This window comes from Hordeum vulgare, chromosome 6H (genome assembly GCF_904849725.1).
Source record: "Hordeum vulgare subsp. vulgare chromosome 6H, MorexV3_pseudomolecules_assembly, whole genome shotgun sequence".
Classification (NCBI taxonomy): Eukaryota; Viridiplantae; Streptophyta; class Magnoliopsida; order Poales; family Poaceae; genus Hordeum; species Hordeum vulgare.
The window spans coordinates 73,420,377-73,429,656 of NC_058523.1; positions in this window are offsets into that span (position 1 = coordinate 73,420,377).

Below are 9,280 nucleotides of genomic sequence, written 5' to 3' on the forward strand. Positions count from 1 at the left end.
GAGAACCTGGGATTTATCGGGCTGATCAAAATGGTTGCTTGCCTTGTTGCTCAGTAGAGGGGTGATATCCGTGAGTCGGATAATCAGTCGTATCCGAAGGGGCGGGGTCTATCGAATATCAACATACAAATATTAACAATCATATACAACAATCATGGTGCATGAACATGGCATGAAAAGAAAGGTGATAGGACTCAATATGTTTGGTGAAATATTAGTTTGCATGTGGTTTGAAATCCAAATTCAAATATTATTTGAAATGGCATATTCATCTGAACTATTTAATTGATTTGACCTGATGCTGTTTCATAACTTTGTTTTTCATGCCTGAAAGTAGCACCATTGTGTTCCTTGAAATTTTCTCATCTATTTGTATATAATATTTGTCTGATTTGGAGTTATATTCAAATTTCTATGAATTTCAAAAGTTTTGCAAATATTCTGAATTATATTAAAACCAGAATTAGATTGATTGCATCAGCATGACAGCAGCAGGTCAGCTGGCCGTTGAAAGCAAACCTGGCCACTGGGACCCACTGTCAGTGTCTATGGCCAGTTTCAGATTAAGTTTAAACTTAATTAGCTAATTAACAGGGCTGGTCCCATATGTCAGTGACTGGTTAATTATTTAATTAATTATTTAATTTTATTTACTTAAACTTAACTACTCAGGGGTGGCTCCACCTGTCATTGGGTTAGGGCGGTTGAACACACCGACGACGAGGTCGATCTCGCCGGCGGTGAGCCTCTGGCAGTACCAGAGACGGCGGAGGGCGTCGGAAAGGCGTCTTCGATGACCAAACACACGACAGAGGTCACCGGGAAAACGACCACTCGATGACCCGCACGATGGAGCAAATCCCAGGGGCTGGGGTGGCCGGAATCGACGCCGGCGATGAGCTTGGCGACGGCCGAAGCTCGGCCATCATCGACGTCATCAAAAACGAGGGCAAAACGCACGGGGCTGGGCTCCTAAAGCACCTAGGCGACGAGCTGAAGCTCTTGGAGGCCTCAGATGGACCAGCCGGTCACCGTAGGGTCACCGGCGATGAGCTACAGCGGCGGTCCTCGTCGGGCTGCGGCAAAATTAGGCCTAGAGCTTGGAAAAGAGAGGGGAAAATGGGGGGAATCACTCCGGAGCTCATTACGGAGACGAGGGGATGCTCAGGCTGCTCGGGGAGGCACTAGATCCGGCGAATCGACGGTGGCTTGCCGGCGGCCGAAGCTTGAAGACGACGTTGTCGAGGGCGTTGCAGGGCTCGGGGGATCTTCTCCTTTGGCAGGGATGACCAGCTTGTTGAGGCGTAGCGGACGTGCACTCAGAGGCGATGGAGGACGCCGGAGCAAAGGCTAGCTCGAGCTCGAGCTCGCAGCAATGGCGGACGAGAGGGGAAGTGAGCATGGGGGAGAATGAGGAGGGGGAGAGGATGGGAACGAGCTCGGGGAGGCTTATCCTCCCTCTCCAGCTCATCCGGACGAGCCTGGCACTCTCATAGGTGTGTGTTCGCGCCGGATGGAGCGGCGGCCACCTCCTGCTCCGACTAGTGAAGGAGGAACACGACAGAAGAGGAGGAGATGGGCCTGGGCCAAGGTAAGCACGAGATAACTCTTTTCCCATTTGTTTTTCATTTCTATTTCTGTTAATTGCTTTTCGACTTTGTTTTATATTATTTTTGGCTCCAAACTATTCCTAAAATAGTTTGAAACATGCTGAAATGTTATTTGGAATATTACCAAATATATATAAAAGTTTCAGCATTTTTGAAAACTTTGGATTATTTGTAATCAATTATATAGTTGATTTCAATAGCTTTTAACTTTAAAATAAAATGCCAAAAGCATTTTGAAAATATATTTCACCCTGATATTTTGTTTTCAACATTCATCAGAAATGAAGAACTTTTCTATTGGCCATTTTGGAAACTTTAATTTTCCACCAAATTTGAATGGCTTTTGAATATAGAGTTGCTAGGGTTTGCTTTGGTTTTCTTTGCTTTGCTTTTGATTTCATTTCATTTTCTTGGATGCAAGAAGAAAACATGAGCACAAGCTTGCTATACTCTATTGGGGATCAGGGATGTGACAGAAACTTGCTAGAAAAGGAGTAGACACCCACTAAACTATCTTGGCATGCATAGCATCACAAACAAGGATAAAATACATGGGGAGATGTGTTCATCCACACACACACGCACATGCCCAAGGCATATGTGCTCACACATGCATATGTATATGTGGTCTCACACACACCCAGACAAACACATCTACATCTACAACACACACACAAGCTACAAAACCCTAGTGAGAACAAGAGAGAAAATCATCAAGAAAAGCCCTAGCGGCAACTAAAACACACAAAAAAGGAAAAAAGGCGGGGTGTGGGAGTCCAACCCTCGACCTACTGGTCGTCACCTAAACACACACACCACTATGCTAGTGGTTCGGAGCTTAACAGAGAGGGGGGTTGTTGCTCTTTTGAGCAGCACCCTCTGCTCTAACTGAAACTCAGGGGACCGAAACAGGGGGCGCCTCCGGCGACACTCCGGTGGACTAATCAGCACGGCCAGCCACGACAATAGACGCGGGGTCACTGGGGGACCCATTCCCATACTTAGATCTGCGGGGAGGGAGCCTGCAACGTCGGCTGCCTGGCGCAGCAACTCCCAGCCATGGCGGCGACAGCAACACGGTGGGATAGTTACAACGAGCCTACGTGATAAGGGAGAGGGGGAGGAGCCGACGAGGCTCACCCTGGGGTTCTACGGAACCAGCAAAGGGGAGGAAGAGGTCGGGGAAGCTCTCCTAGCGCCGGGAATGGAACGCCGGGAACCACCCCGGGCTCCTGGACATCCTCGCCGACGTCGGGGACGACGGCGACACGGTGTAGACGACGGCGAGCTACCTCTCTCTCTCGCGTCTGTTCTCTGTCCTACCTATAGAGGCTTACCTTCGGGAAGACCTGGAGAAGGAGGAGGAGAGGGTGGCGGCGCGAGGGAGGAACCCTAGGCACGGACGCCAACGTGGCTTATAAAGGAGGAGGAGGTAGGAACGGCGTCCGACAAACCATGTGCTTGCACGAGCAGAGGAGGAGGGACGCGCGGGGGGGAAAGGTGGCGGGGAGACGAGCCACTCGCAAGTGGGGCCTCGGCGCCTCCCTGGAAAGGGAGAAGAAAGGCGCGGCATCTCCGTGGGTTCGAGGCCATGGGCCAGCCCACAAACCTGCAGAGCACAACTAGTAGGAAAGAAAAAGGGTTTTCTTTTCAATAGAAGTTTCACACCAAAATTGAAATAGAGGCAATCAAAAGGATTTGGGAAAAAGTAAAAATAGATAGGGCATGAGGGAATTATTCCCTATTTAACAAAAATATTTACAAGATTTTTAGGACAAAATAAAATACACCTAAAACAAAAAATTAGTTGTTGTTTTGTTTTAAACCCTCATTAACCAATGTCTAGAATAACAAAGAGAGCAACCCCTACATTCACAAATAATTCCTCTAAAGTAATAAAAATTTATAATAGGTTTAAGCAAAGTTTAAACACAAGTTAAATTAACTAATGGTTGATGGTTTTGCAAGGTTGTAAACTCCACACTCAACCAAACACATATATGACCACTAGCACTTCCAAGATGGACCAAACACTAGTAACACAAGTGAGGGGGGTGCAATGAATGCAAAGTATGCCAGGATGCAAGATGATGACATGGAATGATGGCCACATGAAATGATAAATTCCTCATAACATCCATACAAGATTCAACAATGTCTCCACAAACAAGGAAAGGAGTACTAATATGGAACGGGAAACATCTGGGCTGTTACATGCCCCCATGCATCCCCAAGAAATATTCAAGGAGCCTCAACCATCTAAGCTTGGGGATGCCCCCGTGCATCCCCTTCTCTATCAACAATCATTAGTTCATCCATCTACATGCTATATTTTTATCACTTCATATTTTATGTCCTATGCTTGGAGCGTGCCGCTATTTACTTTTTAGTTTGTTTTAATTTTGCTTGCTGTTCATAACAAGTTGGAACCTAGCCTACCATGTTTGGGAGAGAAACACGATCCATTCCACTCTAGAACACAACATAGGTTTTCATGCTTATCTTTTATGTGTGTTCTATATCTTTTCGTAGCTACTGTCATGCTTAGATCTTAGTTTTCATGCTTATCTTTTTAAGAGATTTTCTTTAGGTTGCTTTCGGAACTCTCTTGAGTTATCATTCTTATCTTGTTTAGAGAGTTGGCTCGTTGCACTGAGTTGTGTGTCTTGCATGAGTAGGTAACTGAGATTGCTATTTAAGTATAGTAGTAACTTGCAATAGTTTGAGGTATCGATTTGAGTAATGTTTGGACTATTGGTGACAAAATCTTGAGCGTATTAGTGATAGGTGTCGTATTTTGGGAAATCCGTGTGTTCTTTGAAAACTGAAAATTTGTTGAGAACTCTAGCTACTAAATTGATCGCTAACCTCTGGAGGGGTTGGAATATATAGAGTACCCTCACGTTACCATGAGTCAAGGATGCGCAAGGATAACCAAACCCCCAAACACTCCTCCTCGGGGTACTTGTCTCTTTGTGAATTTCCTAACTAGATAGAGAGTTACCGATAATAAGTGTATGAGTTCTTCGGACTAATTTTAGTATTCGATTGTTGGCACTTCCACCATCCATATTTTTCTAGCCTCTTCGGTACCGTGCATTCCCCTTTCTCACATTGAGAGTTGGTGCAAACTTCGCCGGTGCATCCAAACCCATGACATGATACGCCCTGTCATACATAAGACTCATTATATCTTTCCTGAAGACAGCCACTATACCTACCTATTAAGGCATTTCCATAGCCTTTCCGAGATACATTGTCATGCAACATCCACCATCTCATGACTTGATATTCATGTCATACATGCTTTTGCTTGATCGTAGACTCGCATGATAGTTGGGCCTTGCACCAATTATTGATACAAGATGCGCTAGTATCATTGCACATCCTGCTACAATGGTAGAGGCATACATTTGCATACATCATGATAGTTTTCACTTGTCTTTATGTTGAGTACTTCCTATAAATTGTGAGGATATTATTCTTATTCATGTAAAACATAGAGTGTTGCCCTTATGTGTGTAAAAGATCCCAAAGAGGACAAACAAAAGATCCCAAAGAGGACAAATGGGAGATAAAAATAAAGAGCGAAAGAGGCCACAAAAAAATTAAAAAAAAAGAGGAAAAACAAAAAACAAAAAAAAAAGAGAGAAGGGGCAACACTACTATTCCTTTTGAAAGATCCACACTCGTACTCCATTGCTATATTGGTACTACATAGAGATTATCATTCATGCATAACTATGTGGGGACCCTTACACTATAGAACTTGGTTTGCATATTCCAATGATGAGCCTCCTCAAATGAGCTCTAGGTATTCATGAGCAAAATTGTTGGATGCACCCCCACTAATTCCATTGGAGAGCTTACCTTAGCTCATATGTGCATCTGTTACATGTCATTCCCTACTCCTCCCATCATATCGATCATTTGGCTTTCTATCGCCTATGGTTGTGCTCATTGATGTGAGCCTATCACACCTTTTTGTCTTCCTTCCCCATCATTATTCTATTTGCCATCCTAAGTGCCAACATATCTTGCTTATGCTCATCCATTGCATGAGTGCTGAAAGTCGAAAGGGAGAGGATCATTTTGACTTGTGCCTTACTACTGGTCTCGGGATGGTCAAAATAAGATTCCGAAGGAGACCAAGTGTGAAATTTTAGTAGATTGAGTTCTCAATTAAAAAAATATTTTATGATCTCAACCCATCTCCCACTTCTTGCATGCAAGCGAAATTTGGAGATATTCGACTCACGGACAACGAGAGCTCTTGCACCTTTATGTTATTGTCTTGACTTGAATTGCATATCTTACTTGCTTTACTTTGAAGTTCTTATATGTGTGTTAGCGTGTCACCACAGAAATTATTGTGTTATCATTTATCTACTCGAGGACAAGCAGAAATTAAGCTTGGGGATGTTGATACGTCCCAAACGTACCTATAATTTCTGCTTGTTCCATGATCTTTTGGGTGACATTGTTATATATTTTGCTACACTTTTATATCATTTTACACATATTTGGACTAACCTACTAACTCAGTGCACCCAGTGCCAGTTTCTGTCTGCTGATCTCTATTTTGCAGGGGATTTTACCAAAATTTCCGAAACCCAAAAAAAGCCAAGAAAAATATATAAAAAATCAGCATAACGGAAGCTTCCAGATCAACGAAGATGGGCCATAGGGGGGCTAGAGGCTGCCCAGGTAACCTGCTGGCGCGGGCTACCCCCTTCGGCCTATATTTAGTCCTCCGAGAGGAAACCCTTCCACAACTTCTAGAATCGTGAACTTCTCCATCGTTCCGTCGCCTCAGCGCTTCCGAGATCGGGAGCGTCAGGGGACCTCTTCCTGGCACCCTGCCGGTGGGAGGATTGACCTCCGGGAGCTTCTCCACTGCCATGGACGCTTCCCGGACGTGTCGTGAGTAGTCCTCCTTGGACCGTGGGTCCACGGCCAGTAGCTATGTGATGGTTAATCCTTGTGAGCTGCCCTACATGATCAAGGCATCTATGTAATTATCTTGCTATTGCTATGCTCGGTTTGTTGGGCTTCGATGGACTATGAGTTATGTATTTGACTATCATTTTATATTATGTTCCTTAGTGATTCCTGCATGTTCTCCATTGCTATTTATTGCTTTGGCAGAGTAGTAGATTGTAACTCCAAGAGGGAGCGTTATGCATGATTATGGGTTCAAGCCCCTTGATGTCTAGCTTGAGTGACAGAAACATGAGACTAGGGAATGTGTTGTTGCCACCAGGGAGAAAACATCGGTGCTTGTGACCACGATTGCTAGGACTGTTTACCTTATGCATAATTCGTTAATGCACTTGTTCGTTCATTTGAGTTTACACTTTTGGTGGGGCTTGCAACTTAATAAAGGAGAGATGATCTGGATAGATATCTCAAGGTGGATGATTAGTAAGTAGATGTTGATGAATAAACTGTCTGTTTGTCTTGGCATACCGCCCATTACTATTGAACCTCTAACTATCAAGTAGCATAATTAGCATTACAGTGTGTTCATAATTCTGTCAATTGCCCAACTGTGATTTGTTTATCTAAGCATAGTTATTTATCATCTTTTGGGAGAGATACATCACTAGTGAACATCATGTGACTCCGGTCCATATCACCACCATTGTTTAGACATCCACCATTTACCGTTTTCATTTACTTTTCCGTTGCAATCACTATTACTATTCCTTCTTGTGTTTTGACCCTTTGCAAACTACAAGGCCGGAGAGATTGACAACCTCTTTGTACTCATTGGGAGCAAACTTATTTGTTGTGTGTGCAGGTCCACGTCTTCTGCTAGGGCCAGGGTGGGAGACGCCTACTTGTTGATCCTAGGAGTCCTCTTGGTTCGATGAACCTTACAGTCTTCGTGTGAGGGAAAACTTGTTGCTGACTACATGTCAACCTTCCACTTGGGGTAACCAACAAGGTGTGAGAAGTATATACATCCTCTCGTCATCACTTCCCTCGGGCCCGTCTCGGCCGGGGCGGGCCTGCTTCGAGCCCTAGCGGGCCACGACCGCACGGGGTGGCTGACTAGCCAGAACTCGCCAAGTGGTGGCGGTGGGATGACTTGCCATGGAGAACGAGGATGCTAGGCTATGGTTGTCCATTTTTGGCTCGGGAGGGGGTTTAAATAGGGAGAGGGGGCTAGGTTAAGCTGATTTAGTCCGTTTTTGGACCGTTTGATCTAGATTGGATGGTCCGGAAACAAAGGGGGTTAGCTAGGCTATAGTTGGACTGTGTAGGTTGGTTGGGCTGAGAAGAGAGGCCGGTGACAGGGTTTATAAAAACGAAAAACGTCTGATGATTTTATCGGCTAGTGCCACTATAGGTTTTACGGTTCGGGTATCAAACACACTCCGATTGGGACGAAATTTGGTAGGCGGTCCGCCTACAACAAAATAAGACTACACGCTAACTTTTGACCTAATCTGATAAAGTTTTATACACATTTCTAAATTAATATTTTAATGATTTCACGGGCGCGGGCGTGTGTGGTTGGTCTCAAAACGGTCAATGAGAAAAACAGAGAGAACTCGCAATTAATATCGGATGCAAATTTTGAAAATTGACAGAAACAGAGTGCTGATGCAATGCGGGTGATGCGAACGATGCAATGATGTATGCGACAAATAAAAAAATCACACGACGACAAGACAATAAAAGGGGAATCTTCGGTAGCGTCGGTTTTGGGCTGTTACAACTCTCCTACACTAATAAGAGATGTCAACCCGAGATCTAAGAATGAAAGGGGAAGTGGAAGAGGTGAAACTTAGTTGCTTCTTTGACGAATGAAGTTACAAGAAGAATTGAACGGAGTTGTTGGAAAAACAATAGCGAAAAGAACAAGCTTGTTGTGGGCTTATGGAAACCATTTCAAAATTATGAGGTGACAACCAGCCACTATCAGAAATAGGGATAGCTTGGGAGCAAAAAGATAAGCAAAACTTCTTTCACCAAGAGGATACATTGAGAACTTGGGACCAACAATAATCACCATAATAGCAACAATCCTTAGAAAAATATTTAGGTGAAATATAATCGAAGATAACTTCAATGAAGAAATCATGGGTGGAAACTATCTCATGATTGAAGGAATTGGAGGTTTTAAATATCTCATTGTTGAAACAAATTCCCTTGACTCCTCATAAATCACGAATGCTATAACACCACCTCAATGGGTAATGGAGGAAGAATTGCACATTGAATTGCACTTGAGGTTCTCCAACAAGAATCTTGAAGAACACATCAACAAAGGATTACATACTCAACGAACCACCATGAAGAACCACTTGGAGAACATCGGATTGAAATGATGATAGAAAAGAATTGAAGGTTGAAAAGAATAAGATAATGGCCTTGCGAAGATTTAGATGAAGCTTCATGACGAAATGCTTGAGAAAAACCTGGAACTCCAAAAAAAAGAAAAAATAAACAACTTCGAATCAAGAATTGATATCATGAGCCACTCCGGAAGAAGAATTGAAATAACTTCGAAGAAAGAACAAGAATTATGTTATTATTATCCTTCATCAAGTTAAATTGATGACAAACTATGGATTTGCATACCACTTATTCTTCTTGAAAGATTGAGGAGATATACGAGCACAACTTGAAGAAGCTTTGGACGAACCACCAGCGAGAAT